This window comes from Mustela erminea, chromosome 7 (assembly GCF_009829155.1).
Source record: "Mustela erminea isolate mMusErm1 chromosome 7, mMusErm1.Pri, whole genome shotgun sequence".
Lineage (NCBI taxonomy): Eukaryota > Metazoa > Chordata > Mammalia > Carnivora > Mustelidae > Mustela > Mustela erminea.
Window position 1 is genome coordinate 106080623 of NC_045620.1, and position 12133 is coordinate 106092755.

The 12133-nt window shown below is 43.2% G+C and overlaps 1 protein-coding gene and 1 pseudogene across 2 annotated transcripts in view; one reads left to right on the top strand and one right to left on the bottom strand.

Annotated features, from left to right (window-relative positions):
* ACOXL (acyl-CoA oxidase like) overlaps positions 1-12133 on the bottom strand; it is a 358121-nt gene that overhangs the window by 325142 nt on the left and 20846 nt on the right. The window lies entirely within an intron of this gene.
* LOC116595769 lies at positions 10869-11614 on the top strand (annotated as a pseudogene).

The window sequence follows — 12133 nt, forward strand, 5'->3', positions numbered from 1 at the left end:
CTTTAAATATCAACCTCCACATTTAACAATGTTAGTAGGCCACTTCAGATGCCATTTATAGAACAATGGGGTAGAAATCATAAACAATAATGCTTTTTCAGTATTGTAACATATATAATTTCTTCGTCTTCTTGAATCTATAAGATATGAGGATTTGGCAAATATTATTCTCTATGCCTCAGATTACAGACAGAGGCCTTAGGAACTGGGGGACACCTTGAGGACAGCTGTGGGGGTAAAGAGAGGGCCCAGTTCTTCCCCTAGCAGCTCTGCCATCATCTGACTTATCTTTTAGTGTTCCATGTAGGATTTAGCTTGAAAACAAAAACAAAAACAAAATGGTGCCATTACTAAGAACAAGCTTGAAAACCTCTGAGCTAGGATATGCCACAAGCAAGAACTGAAACAAAAGATACTAATTGCATCTTTCCTGAGAGAAGAGTGGGGTGTGTACCTCCAGCATGAGTAAGATACCTGTCTTGGAAGTCTCACATGTGGAATCAAGACCAAACTACAAAGAACTAACTAATCTAAACTAAAGAAAAAAATAAATTAAATAAAATAATGGTAAACCAACTATTAGAATGGCTAAAAGAAATTATACTGACAATATCTGAAAATATCAAGTGTTTAGGAGGACACCGGACAACCGGTTCTCTCCTTTGCTGGTGGTGGGAATAAAAAAATGGTAGAGCCCCTTTTTTAATGTCTTTTGAAATTAAACATACTCTTACATAACTCAGCAATACCACTCCTAGGTATGAACTTGAGAGAAATGAAATCCTTTGTTTACACAAACACTGATACATGAATTTATAGCAACTTTATTTGCAATCGCCAAAAACTAGAAACAATCCAAATGTCCCTCAACTGGGGACAAAAGTATAGTACATCCACACCATGTGCTGCTGAACAATAAAAAGGAGTGAACCACTGCTACACATGACAACTTGAATGGATCTCAGGGACTTTGTATTGAGTACAAAAAAACGAATCTCAAAAAATCATATATGATTTCAATTTTATGACATTCTCAAAATGACAAATTATAGCAAGGAGGAATAGATTGGTGGCCACCGGTGGATAGAGTGATAGGGAGAATCTGACTCTAAAGGACAAACATAGGGAGTTTCTGTGGTGACAGAACAGTTCCATGTCCTAATTGTGTTGGTGGTTACACAAAATGATGTCTGTAAATTATACACACACACACACACACACACACACACACATAGATGCCCTCCAAAAGACGTGAACAGACACCTTAGAAAGAAGATATACAAATGGCCAATAAACACACAAGAAAGTGCTCAGAGACACTGGTCACCATGGAAATGAAAATTAAAACCATAATGAGATTCCACCATCCACCCACCTGAATGGCTTTAAAAAAATTAATAGCAAAATAATATGTTAACAAGGATATGGAACAACTGAACCTCCCACATTTTATTGTGAAAATATATAATGATACAGTCATTTTGGGAAAAGGCCTATTAGTCAATTTCTCATAAAATTAAACATATATCTAACTCTATGACTTAACAATTATACTCCTAGATTTTTACCCTAGACAAACAAAATGCTCACAAAATTCTCATAGAAGAAAGTTCGTATCAATTTCATTCATTAATAGCCCCAAACTTGGAAACAGCCCAAGTATCCATCACTAAGAGAACAGAAATAAACTGATTTAGTCAGGAAATGGAATACTGCTCAGCAATAAAAAGGAATGTACGAGTGACACATGTACATGAGGTGTATTAACCCAGAAAACACTATGCTAAGCTCTCTTGAATCTCTTGCTCTTCAGGAAGCCAGGTGCCATGGTATGAGGACACCCAAGCAGATTTATGGAGAGGTCCACACAGGGAGAAACTCGGGCCTCCTGCCAACAGCCATGTGCGTGGGCCATCTTGAGAGAGTGGATCTTCCAGCCCCAGTCAAGCCTTTCTAAGACTTCAGACCTGGCCAACATCCTACCTGCAGCCTCACGCCAGACCCAGAGCCACCCAGATAAGAAGCTCTAAAATTCCTGACCCACAGAAACTGAGTGAGATAATACACCTTCCTGTTTATGATGCTAAGTTTTCAGGTAATTTGTTATATATCAATAGATAACCAGTACACATAGTATTGTTACACACACACACACACACACACCTGATGAGCATGAACTAGTACTGTTAAACACTTTAATAAGATGTAATACACCAAGAACAAGGCATGAGTCATAACATTACAGCCTAATGAATTCTCACAAAGAAAACACACCTGTACAATCCCTACCCACGTCAAGGAGAGTCGCATTACAACACCGGCACATAGACTATCCCTTCAGCCTCTCTGTCAATCATTACTCCCTCTCACCTGCTCACTGCTAGCTGCTCTCCTGACCTGGAACTCCATAAATTATTTTTGACTGCTTTTGAATATTAAAGAACTGGGATTAGACCTTATGTATTCTTTTGTGTCTCATTTCTTTTGCTCAGCACGGCTAATAAGATTCATCTTTGGTGTCTACTGTAACTGTAGATCATTCATTTTCACTGCTGCAGAGGATTAAATTGAATTAACATGCCACCAAAAATATATGCTGAGTGAACATATTGTGCAATTCCACTTACATTAAATTGTAAAACAGACAAAATTAAAACATAGTATTTAAAAAAAAAAAAAACAGAACAGTGGTTACTTCTGGGAGAATAAGGCCAGGGACTGAGTGGAAAAGGCATGAGTGAACTTTCTGGGGTGATGGTAATGTTCTATATTTTGAAAGGGGGTTGAATTACATAGGTCTATGTATTTGTTTAAACTCTGAGAGTGTACATTTAAGATTTTCACATTGCATTGCATTTCATAGCCAAAAAAAAAAAAAAAAAAAAAAAGCCTGAACACATATTGAAGTCTTGTTAACGATATCCACACTGAATTATTTTGGGGGAAAAAATGTACTTATTTATTTGTTTCAGCAACTTTGAAATGCATCCAAAAAATGAAATATGGTGGATAAAGGGAGGGATAAATGAGCAAATATGTGATATAGCAAATACGGTAACACATTAATGGTAGAATTTAAGTGGTGTGTATAAGGATCTTAATGTTAAAGTCTATCAATTCCACTGTATGTTTAAAATTTTTAAATATAAAATATTGGAAGAAAGTAGATGACCAGAAGTGGAATTGTGTTAGGGCATCATTTCCTTATGTAAAAATGAGACCTTCAAGTACAGATCTTGGTTTCTAGAAACCATTCTCAAACAAAAGAAACATGGACTCATTGGAGAAATGGCTGCTTCTAGGAGAGGGCAGGGAAAAAAAGAAGATGAGCCTGGAGCACCTCGTGGTATCATAAAGTAAAGAAGTCCTTAAAAAAAAAAAAAAAAAGTCCCGAAAGGGTGGGGGCATGTCAAAGGGATACAGGAGCCAACTCTAAGAGCCCCCTATGGCCAAAGCTGGGACAATCTGAAAAACAAAATAAATAATGGACCACTGGACTATAACACAAGGCATAAAATAAATATACATGAGTCCATACTAATACAAATAAATGGTTTAAATAAATAAATACATTAGGGGAAAGAGATGAACGCCCATAATAAATAATTTGTATAAACATTCTCTCCTCTAGCAGCTAGAGCTTACCTATCTCCACACCACCACTACCATCCCGAGGGTCGGCTGCCCTGAGGGACCTGCTTGCAGAGGGAAGAGGTGATTTTATAAGGAAGAAATGTGATAAACACTACCTTGCCCAGGTGATCAGGGGTAACAGCGCCGCTGACAAGCCATGTTGATAGTATGTACCCCTGCTGTGATTGACAAGAAGGGAACTTGCTCTCAGGGTCTTCCCCAAAACCCAAAACCTCAGTCTAGACGTGAGAAAAACACCAGACAAAACAAACTGAAAGACAGTCAACAAAATACATGACCAGTACTTTTCAAAAGTAGCGAGGTGATGAAAAACATGGCAAGACCAAGGAACCGTCACAAATCAGAGGACACTTAAAAAAAAAAAAAAAAAAAAAAAAGACAATAAAACACAGTGTGGAATAAAACACCCTGGAATGGAAATAAGACACTGGTAGAAAAAGAAAGAAAATTCGAATGAGGTCTAGAGTTTAGGTAATAGTCATGAACCAGAGCTGCTTTCTTGGTTTTGATAAATGAGCCATGGTTAGGTAAGCTGTAAGCAATGGGGGAAACTGGCTGAGTGGTATATAGGAGCTCTCTGTGTTATCTTCACAAATTTTCTAGAAATTGAAAATTATTCCAAAAAGTCCATTTTGAAAAGAGACAAAGCAAGAAGACAACAGTAACAACAACAAAAAAGATCTTTTTGTGTTTTTTGGAAAACATTTTAAAAACCCAACAAACAAAAAAAAACTTTAAAAAAGGAGGGAGTGTATTTTTTTTTTCTCAAAGTCTAAATCAAAAGTCAGTTTTGGTGTCCTAGAAAGCATATCTTCAGACACCAAATTTGAATGCCCTCATGACGAGAAACATCCTTGGGGCCTTTGACCTCCACGTGATTCTATGCAGCACCCACGTTTCTGAAATGAAGACCCATGAGAACTTGAAAATCAGCTCTGGTTTCCCAGCATGGGTCTGCTTCAGTGACCTGCTCCTTCATCTTGGTCCTTTTTATAATGTTGCTTTAAAAGATGTCTCCAGCTCCGCCCAGGATCAACCCCCAACCCCTGCGCCCTGCCCCCAATCAATCTCTTCTTGTTGAAAATGGCGAAAATAAAAATGCTCCATCTTCATTAAGAACTGAGGTGCCACCCATGGCCAAGCATTCACACCAATAAAAGGCGATGGTGAAGAACAGATTCCCAGAGGCAGTGGGCAAAGAAACCCTCAGTCTTCTAGTAAAGACCACAGCTACCTCACAATCTGACCTCCTACCTCCAAAGCCTCCGCCCACCCCCGCGAGCCCCTACACAGCCTGAATGACCTAACCCTGAGTGGAAACAGAAACCGTTGAGTCATCCTGTGGTAACTGTCAAAGACAAAGGCCCTGAACCAACAAGGGTGACAGAAAATGCGAAGGGAGGGTTTTCGAAGCACTGCGGTTTACTTGTAGCTCTGAAGTTCACGCAACCACAGAGAAGCACACTTGCTGATTGGCAAAGTCTAGGAAAGTAGTTTGAAGAAGGCATGAAGAGAGAGAGAAAGGGCGGAGGGGAAGAAGAGATCCTCCCAGCCGGAGACAAAAACCTGATGGGAATCCCTGACAGGAGCCACTTGCCATCCACACCCCTGCATCCTGGGCTTGCCAGGCAGTGACTGTGGGCCGAGAGACGTTCCCTCCCCATCCTGCCTTTCTGCCTTCCTTCCCCAGCTTTCATTAAGCACCTGCACCACACTAAACACGAGGAATTCAAAACAAGTCAGGCCTGTTCCTACCCTCAAGGAGCTCAGACTCTAGCCTGGAAACCACAGGGGCAGGAGGAAGCATCCCAGTGTGACCCAAGAAAATATTCCCCGTTATCTTTAGACCACAAGTGGCCAGAGCTGCTTGCCTCCCAAGGGATGGCATGGTTGTTTTGTAGAATAGAAAGCTTTCGCTTTAGCATTTACCTTGACTTGGTTCTGTCGGGAGAAGTTGCAGGGGCCATGAGAAGGCAGAGGAGCAAGAACCCGGTCTCTCTGCACCATCCGCTGAGAAGTGGGGTGTCTGTGGGCAGAGAGAGGAAGTCCCCAGGAGGGAGGGAGAAGGCAGGGGATGTAAGGAGGAAAGGGTGGAAGGAAGCGGGAAGGAAGTAAAGGGAGAGATGTGGCCAAATGAGCAGAGGACAGGAACAGATACAAACTACCAAGATGAAAATGCAAACTTTCAGCGAACTCAGACAGGCTTCCTCACTAGGTGGAAGTAGGCATGGCCGCCACTGCTGTGGGCTCTTCCTTCCCCACCAGGATTCTGAGGATGCGGCATCTGCGCCCCCCAAGGGGCGGCTCCTGACAGGTCCAGGCTACCATGGTGATCCCAGGCTCCAGGACAGCATCTGCCTTAGAAATGAGACTTGATACCTCACACGAAGAGTTATTTTTTAGGGTGCATAAGGCTGGAGTAGCACAAGGGAGGTTTGCTGAGAAAACAGAAGCAGGTGTGCAGTACCACGTAACTAAGGGTACTGCGGAGCCTAGAGCTGTGGTCTACAGGTATACGCAGGCCTTGACTCTGCCCACAGAATGATGGAGTCTGCTAGCTTGTCTGGCTGATGTGTTTCCTGTTGATCACCCAAAGGACGTTTTTGGTGGAACATTAGTACACACATTCTGTAGGGATCTAGAAAAAAATTGTTCATCTTCCACAATAACCCTTCCAACAACTATGGAGGAAGCACCCTCAGTGGGTCAAGCAATATGTACAGGAGCCAGGGTCCCCTGCTGGACCCTGAAAGCCTCCTGCCTACCTACCTGTCCCTTTACAAGTAAATGGGAACTAGGAAGACGGACATGGAGATTGCCTCAAAGGCTAATTACAACTGGACATCGAGGCTTGAGATTCCTGAAGGGTCAAGAAGAGGCTGAGTCAGTACTCTCCAAGGCAGCCAGGGCTAAGTGGAGAGAGCACTCAGGGGGCCTGGGAGTCTACAGCCCTCAGTGAGCCCACAGAGAGTATCAACACAGAGGTCTGCCCCTGGTCCATAAAGTCATCGTTATGAACAGGAAGACAGGTAACCAGAGCCCACCACTTGGCTCAGATGTCATCACTTATCTAAGTCATAATCATGTAAGACCTATTCTCAGCTTCTCAACCCTTCTCAGGGTTGATCCCCTGGAATCAACTCCTGGGCCATGTGCTCTTTATGGAGGGAGAACAGAGCATAAATATTGTCAACTTTGACATCATAAGTTAGTGGATGGAGAGAGATGAACTTGAAAAGGCTGGAGATAGTACCGAAACTCAATGCAGTACAAGGCAAATAAAAATAAAAATATATACACACTGATTGGAGGTTGCAGGAGAACCTCTACAGGTTTGCTGACAGAGAAGGGGGCAGGGGCTGGACAGACCAAAGTCGTGGGCAGCTATGGTCCACTAACCCCTCGATCTCCGGGTCATTGGCGTGATTGAGCTACTCCCCTGCCTGCAGGAAGGTATTCTGAGAGCGGCTCACAGTTTAGAGATCTTACAACACGGTAAGAATGTCTTCAGTTAGAAAACGGCTTTCAGTTAGAAGTCTGGCCCAGGCTTCCTCAGAAATTTCCACAGCACTTCCTGAAGCAGTGAGGAATGAGTGCCCATGACCCCTAATCTCTTTACACAGACATTGGTCCCATGCAGGTATAACATTTGCTTTTGCCACCAGTCAGCAAGTCCCTACCCGGAAGAGCCAAGATACTACTGCCCATGTTCCCACTGAAGGCAGACCGTGGCTTCTCGGGGGCTCTTCCATGACCTCCTTCAATCCCTACAGCCATCCACAGACTAAGGGGAAAGCCGACAACGGGGGCCTAGCACTTTTGTCGGTCTGGCATCCATTTCCCCTTTCTCTTTAGCAGTCTCCCATTCCCTCTGTGAGCCGCATGGGTCTCATGGAGGACCCCACCCCAGGGGCCCCTTCAAGGAAGGGTAAGGGCAACAACCAGCTGGCCTTTGAGGGTAGCCCGAGCCAGGCTTTCCGGAAGCCAAGAAGAGTCCCTCTCTTCCAGCCTGGCTGCTGAGCCCAAAGTTCAGAAGAACACAAGGGGGACGGGGCCTATCTGGACATGGGGACAGCAGTGCCTGGGATTCCTGACCTCATCGCCCCTGAGCCTGACTTCCAGCCTCCACACCTGAAGCCAGTGCGAGCTGCATATTCATCTGAGTGACTACCCATATGGGCCAAGCAAGTACTGGAGAGAAACTGACAGCAGACAAGGGACAGCAGTAAAATCCTGGCAGCCAGAAAGCGAACAGGCAAGGGCATAGGTAGATGACTTGGAGAGAATGATCGGTCTACAGGGCTGAGGAGCCAACCAGCATGCAACTAAACTCTATTAAGGCTCAGAATTGGAGGCTCCAGCCTCCTCTGACAGCTCCGAGTCCCCTCCCCAAGCCCGTCAAAGCCTGGGGGTTCACTGTCAGGAGAAGGAGGTATGAAAGGGCAACAGAGAGGCTCCATGCTGAGAACAGGGGGGTGAAGGAGAGACACCCCAGCCACAGGCCCCACTTACCAACAAGCAGGTATAACCAAACATGAGGGATGGCCTGTACATCATGGGCAGCTTTGACAACTTCCCAGCAGATGGCCATAAAGTGACTTATTCTAGCAAAATCAGAGTTAACAGGGCGCCTGGGTAGCTCAGTGGGTTAATACCTCTGCCTTCAGCTCAGCTCAGGTCAAGATCTCAGGGTCCTGGTATCGAGCCCCACATCAGGCGTTCTGCTCAGTTAGGGAGTCTGCTTCCCCCTCTCTCTCTGTCTGCCTCTCTGCCTGCTTGTGATCTCTCTTTGTGTACATGTCAAATATATAAGTGTAAAATTAAAAAAAAAAAAATGCAGAGTTAACAAGCATTTTCCAGCAAATGGAAGTGAAATGTCTTGGGAGAGGAACATTTTCTAATCAGCCTAAAGTCACCTAGGGAGGAGCCCTGCTCATGGTCACTTTGGGCAGCGAGGATTATGACTTGTCTGTCCTTCTTTGTCCACCCACTTTCCCTCAGGAAACTCTGGAGAAATTATCTCAGCCCAAAAACAAAACAGTAATACTGATCTGCCACTGGAAAGGCTACTCTGTGATCAGGAATGCCTGTGGCCAACAACCCTGCCTGTTTACAATCAGCATTTTACTTACATTATTTATTTTGCTCCTATTATGAGCAAATACCCTAGGTAGATTAGACATTTAAGGAAAGCCTCAGACACAAAAGACAGACGTCAAAAGTGCAAACTCAAAAAAGGAAGCCAAAGGAAAGAGAGACAAAGCAGGAAACAGAAAAGAAAAATCTCAAAAAATAAGAGATTTTACAACCAGAAAACTACAGGTGCTATTTAAAAGCAAACAAACCAACCAACGAAGGTACGAGAACATAAAGAATTTTTTAAAAAATAAATATATGACAGTAGATATTTTTAACTCAGGGAGAGTTGGAAGATAAAGTAGAGAAAAATCACCCAGGAAGCAGAACAACAACAACAAAAATAGAGATAGAAAATATAGAAGAAAGGATAAGAATATCAGAGGACAAGGCCAGGAAGTCCAACATTTGAATAAGGGGAGTTCCAGACAATAGTGTAAATATCTGAAAAACACAAGTTTCCAGATTACAGAGCACATTACCTGAAAGAAAAAGAGACCCACATCAAGTCACAGCACCAATAATGTAACACCAGCGCTAACCAAGAATGCTCATGATGGTGTGGCTTCCAAAAGGAATAAAAAGCCATTTATAAAGGATTGGGGTACAGAAGCGGTGAGATATGTTAAGAGCAATGTTGGATACTAGAGGGCAATGGCACAATGTCTTTGAAAATGTGGCGGAAATTTTATTTTCGGCCTAGAATTCTATACCCAGAAAAACATGCAGCCGATTGAATAGTGAACATTTTCAGACATAAAAATCTCAAAAATCTCAAAAATATAATGCTCTTATATCCTTTCTCAGGATGCTATTAGATAAAAGACTGTTCTGGTTATCTGTAGCTATGGAACAATGTACCCCCAAATTTAATGGCTTGGAACAGTAATGTATTAGTATTCTGCTTATGCTTTTGATCAGGAATTTGGATACACAGGTACAAGTAGGGATGGCTAGTCTCTCCTTCACAATGTCTGGGGTCCCACCTCAGATGACTTCCCAGCTGGGAGCTAGAACAGTTGGGAGTGGGTTAACAACTCTTTACCTCTCTCTCTTTCTCTCTCTGCAGCATCTCTCCATGGACCAGGTTAGGCTTCCTCACAACATGGCAGTTACATGTACTTGGTTGCGCAGGACCTCAAGAGACCTCAAGAAAGGAAAGGTACCAGTCTCTTCAGAGCTGAGCCCTGAAACTACCACTTCAGTCATATTCTGTTGGCTGAGCAGTGACAAAGCCACCGGATTCAAGGGGAGGAAACACAACCACACCTCGTAGTGGGAGTAACATTATTTTGTGACCATCTCTATTCCCCCACAGAGGGTAACAAAGAAAGAGAAAGCCTGGGAAAACAGTGACTTGACTACAGAGGAGATGCAAAGGAAGTTTCCAACATAACGCTGAAGAGACATATAGAAGGCTGGTCCAGACAGAAGCCCCAGAAGGAGGTCTCCAGGATGGCTGTGCTCATGGGTGGGAAGGTTTAGAGGATGGCCAATTATCTGACAGGTTTGACCAAGTTGAGAGGAGTGTAACTGTTCTATCCTGAAGTGTGGGGTCAGTGAGTGATGAGTTTACAGAAAACTAAGCCAAAGAATAAAGGGGGAAATTGATATCTCCAAAGAACATAAAAAGTTGTAAAAGAAAGGAAATGAAATATGGTGTGTCATGGATTAGGGCTGGGGATAATATTTATAGAGTCATAACAATCTGAACACTGGATACTGATTGAAATAAACATGGTGACACGCTGATTGTCACAGAATAGAGAAAGCGGTGCGGTAGTGAAAATCTCCGTTTTCTATAACAGTGAGTCATGATACAGTCAAGAAGTGGCTGTTTGAGCATGTAATTTAGGAATATGGAGGTCAACAACATAAACATCTGGTGAAAGAACTGGGAGTGGTTGTCAATGAGGAAGGGAAGGAGGGACAAAGGCAGAGGGTAGGGATGACTGGTTTTCATTACAAACCTCGTTGTACTATTTGCATTAAGAATGTTCATATATAAAACTCTCAACAAAATAAAAAGAGAGAGGAAATAAATAAAATCTTTAAAAAAAAAAAAAGAATGTTCATATATGGCAAGGAATGGAGTGGCCAAAGGTCTGCAGATCAGCAAACCTAAGTTTTACTGCGATTTGTGCAACACAGGCCTCACTCATGACTCGCCATCTGTGAGAAAGACACTGCAGTGGTAGGAAACACAAAGAGAATGTGCAAGACTACTATCCGAAATGGATGGAAGAGGGGCACCTGGGTAGCTCAGTCGGTTAAGCATCTGCCTTTGGCTCAGGTCATGATCCCAGGGTCCTGGGATTCAGCCCTCCCACCGGGCTCCCTGCTCCACAGGGAATCTGCTTCTCGCTGTGCTTCTGCCACTCCCCTGCTTGTGCTCACTCTCTCTCAAATAAATAAAATCAGAAAGAGAAAGGAAGGAAGGAAAGAAGGAAGGAAGGAAGGAAGGAAGGAAGCACAGGCTTAGAGTCTGACCAACAAAACCACCATTGCATTTCAACAAGGAAAGTTACCTCCTATTCCATACACTGCTTCTCCTCATGCAGGGACAATGATCTCCCCTCCCCCATTCCCTTCTCTTAGGGTCCTCCTTGCCCTGAATGATGCCAGTACCCCCTACTGGAGGCCCTGCCATGATGCCATGGATGGTTCTTCCTCCTCCTGGGATGATGTCGGTGATGGGACCTGCTCCTGGAATGAGGTCACCTATGTGAGGCCACCCGCCAATGATGCCTGGACCCCCCATGATGAGACCTCCCGCCTGCCTCGTGATGGCACTCGGCCAGGAGTGACTCAACCAGACAGATAAGGAGAGACAGGAACTTCTTTATACCCATTTTATATTACTTGTTCGACTTCTCCAGGAGATCATGGTACTTTGACTGGGTGTTTTCTAAGAGCAGAACAAGGAAGAGACTTTCTCCCACTTCCAATCAAAGAGAGAATAATTTTGGCAGGGGAGTTAGTGACCAAAAAAAAAGCAATTTTCATTCATATGGTGAAATGTGAAAATAAAATTGTCAACTGTTTTAGTTTAAAAAAAAAAAAAAGAATGTTCATACATCCTACCAATAAAGATAAGAAGTAAATTTTAAAAAATCAAGCTGTAGAACAAAACATGATTCTATTTATATAAAAACGTAATGTTCCCATCTATACAAACTCATAGAAAAAGAGAAAAAGAGAAAAAAAACCTTACAACATGCTAAAGTGGGAAAAGTGGCTGGGGGGTCGAATGTGCATCTAGGGGTGAACGGCAAAACAAAACGTAGTATAGCCACACACTGGAGTATTATTGAACAGTAAAAGGAAGGAGATTCTGACAGAT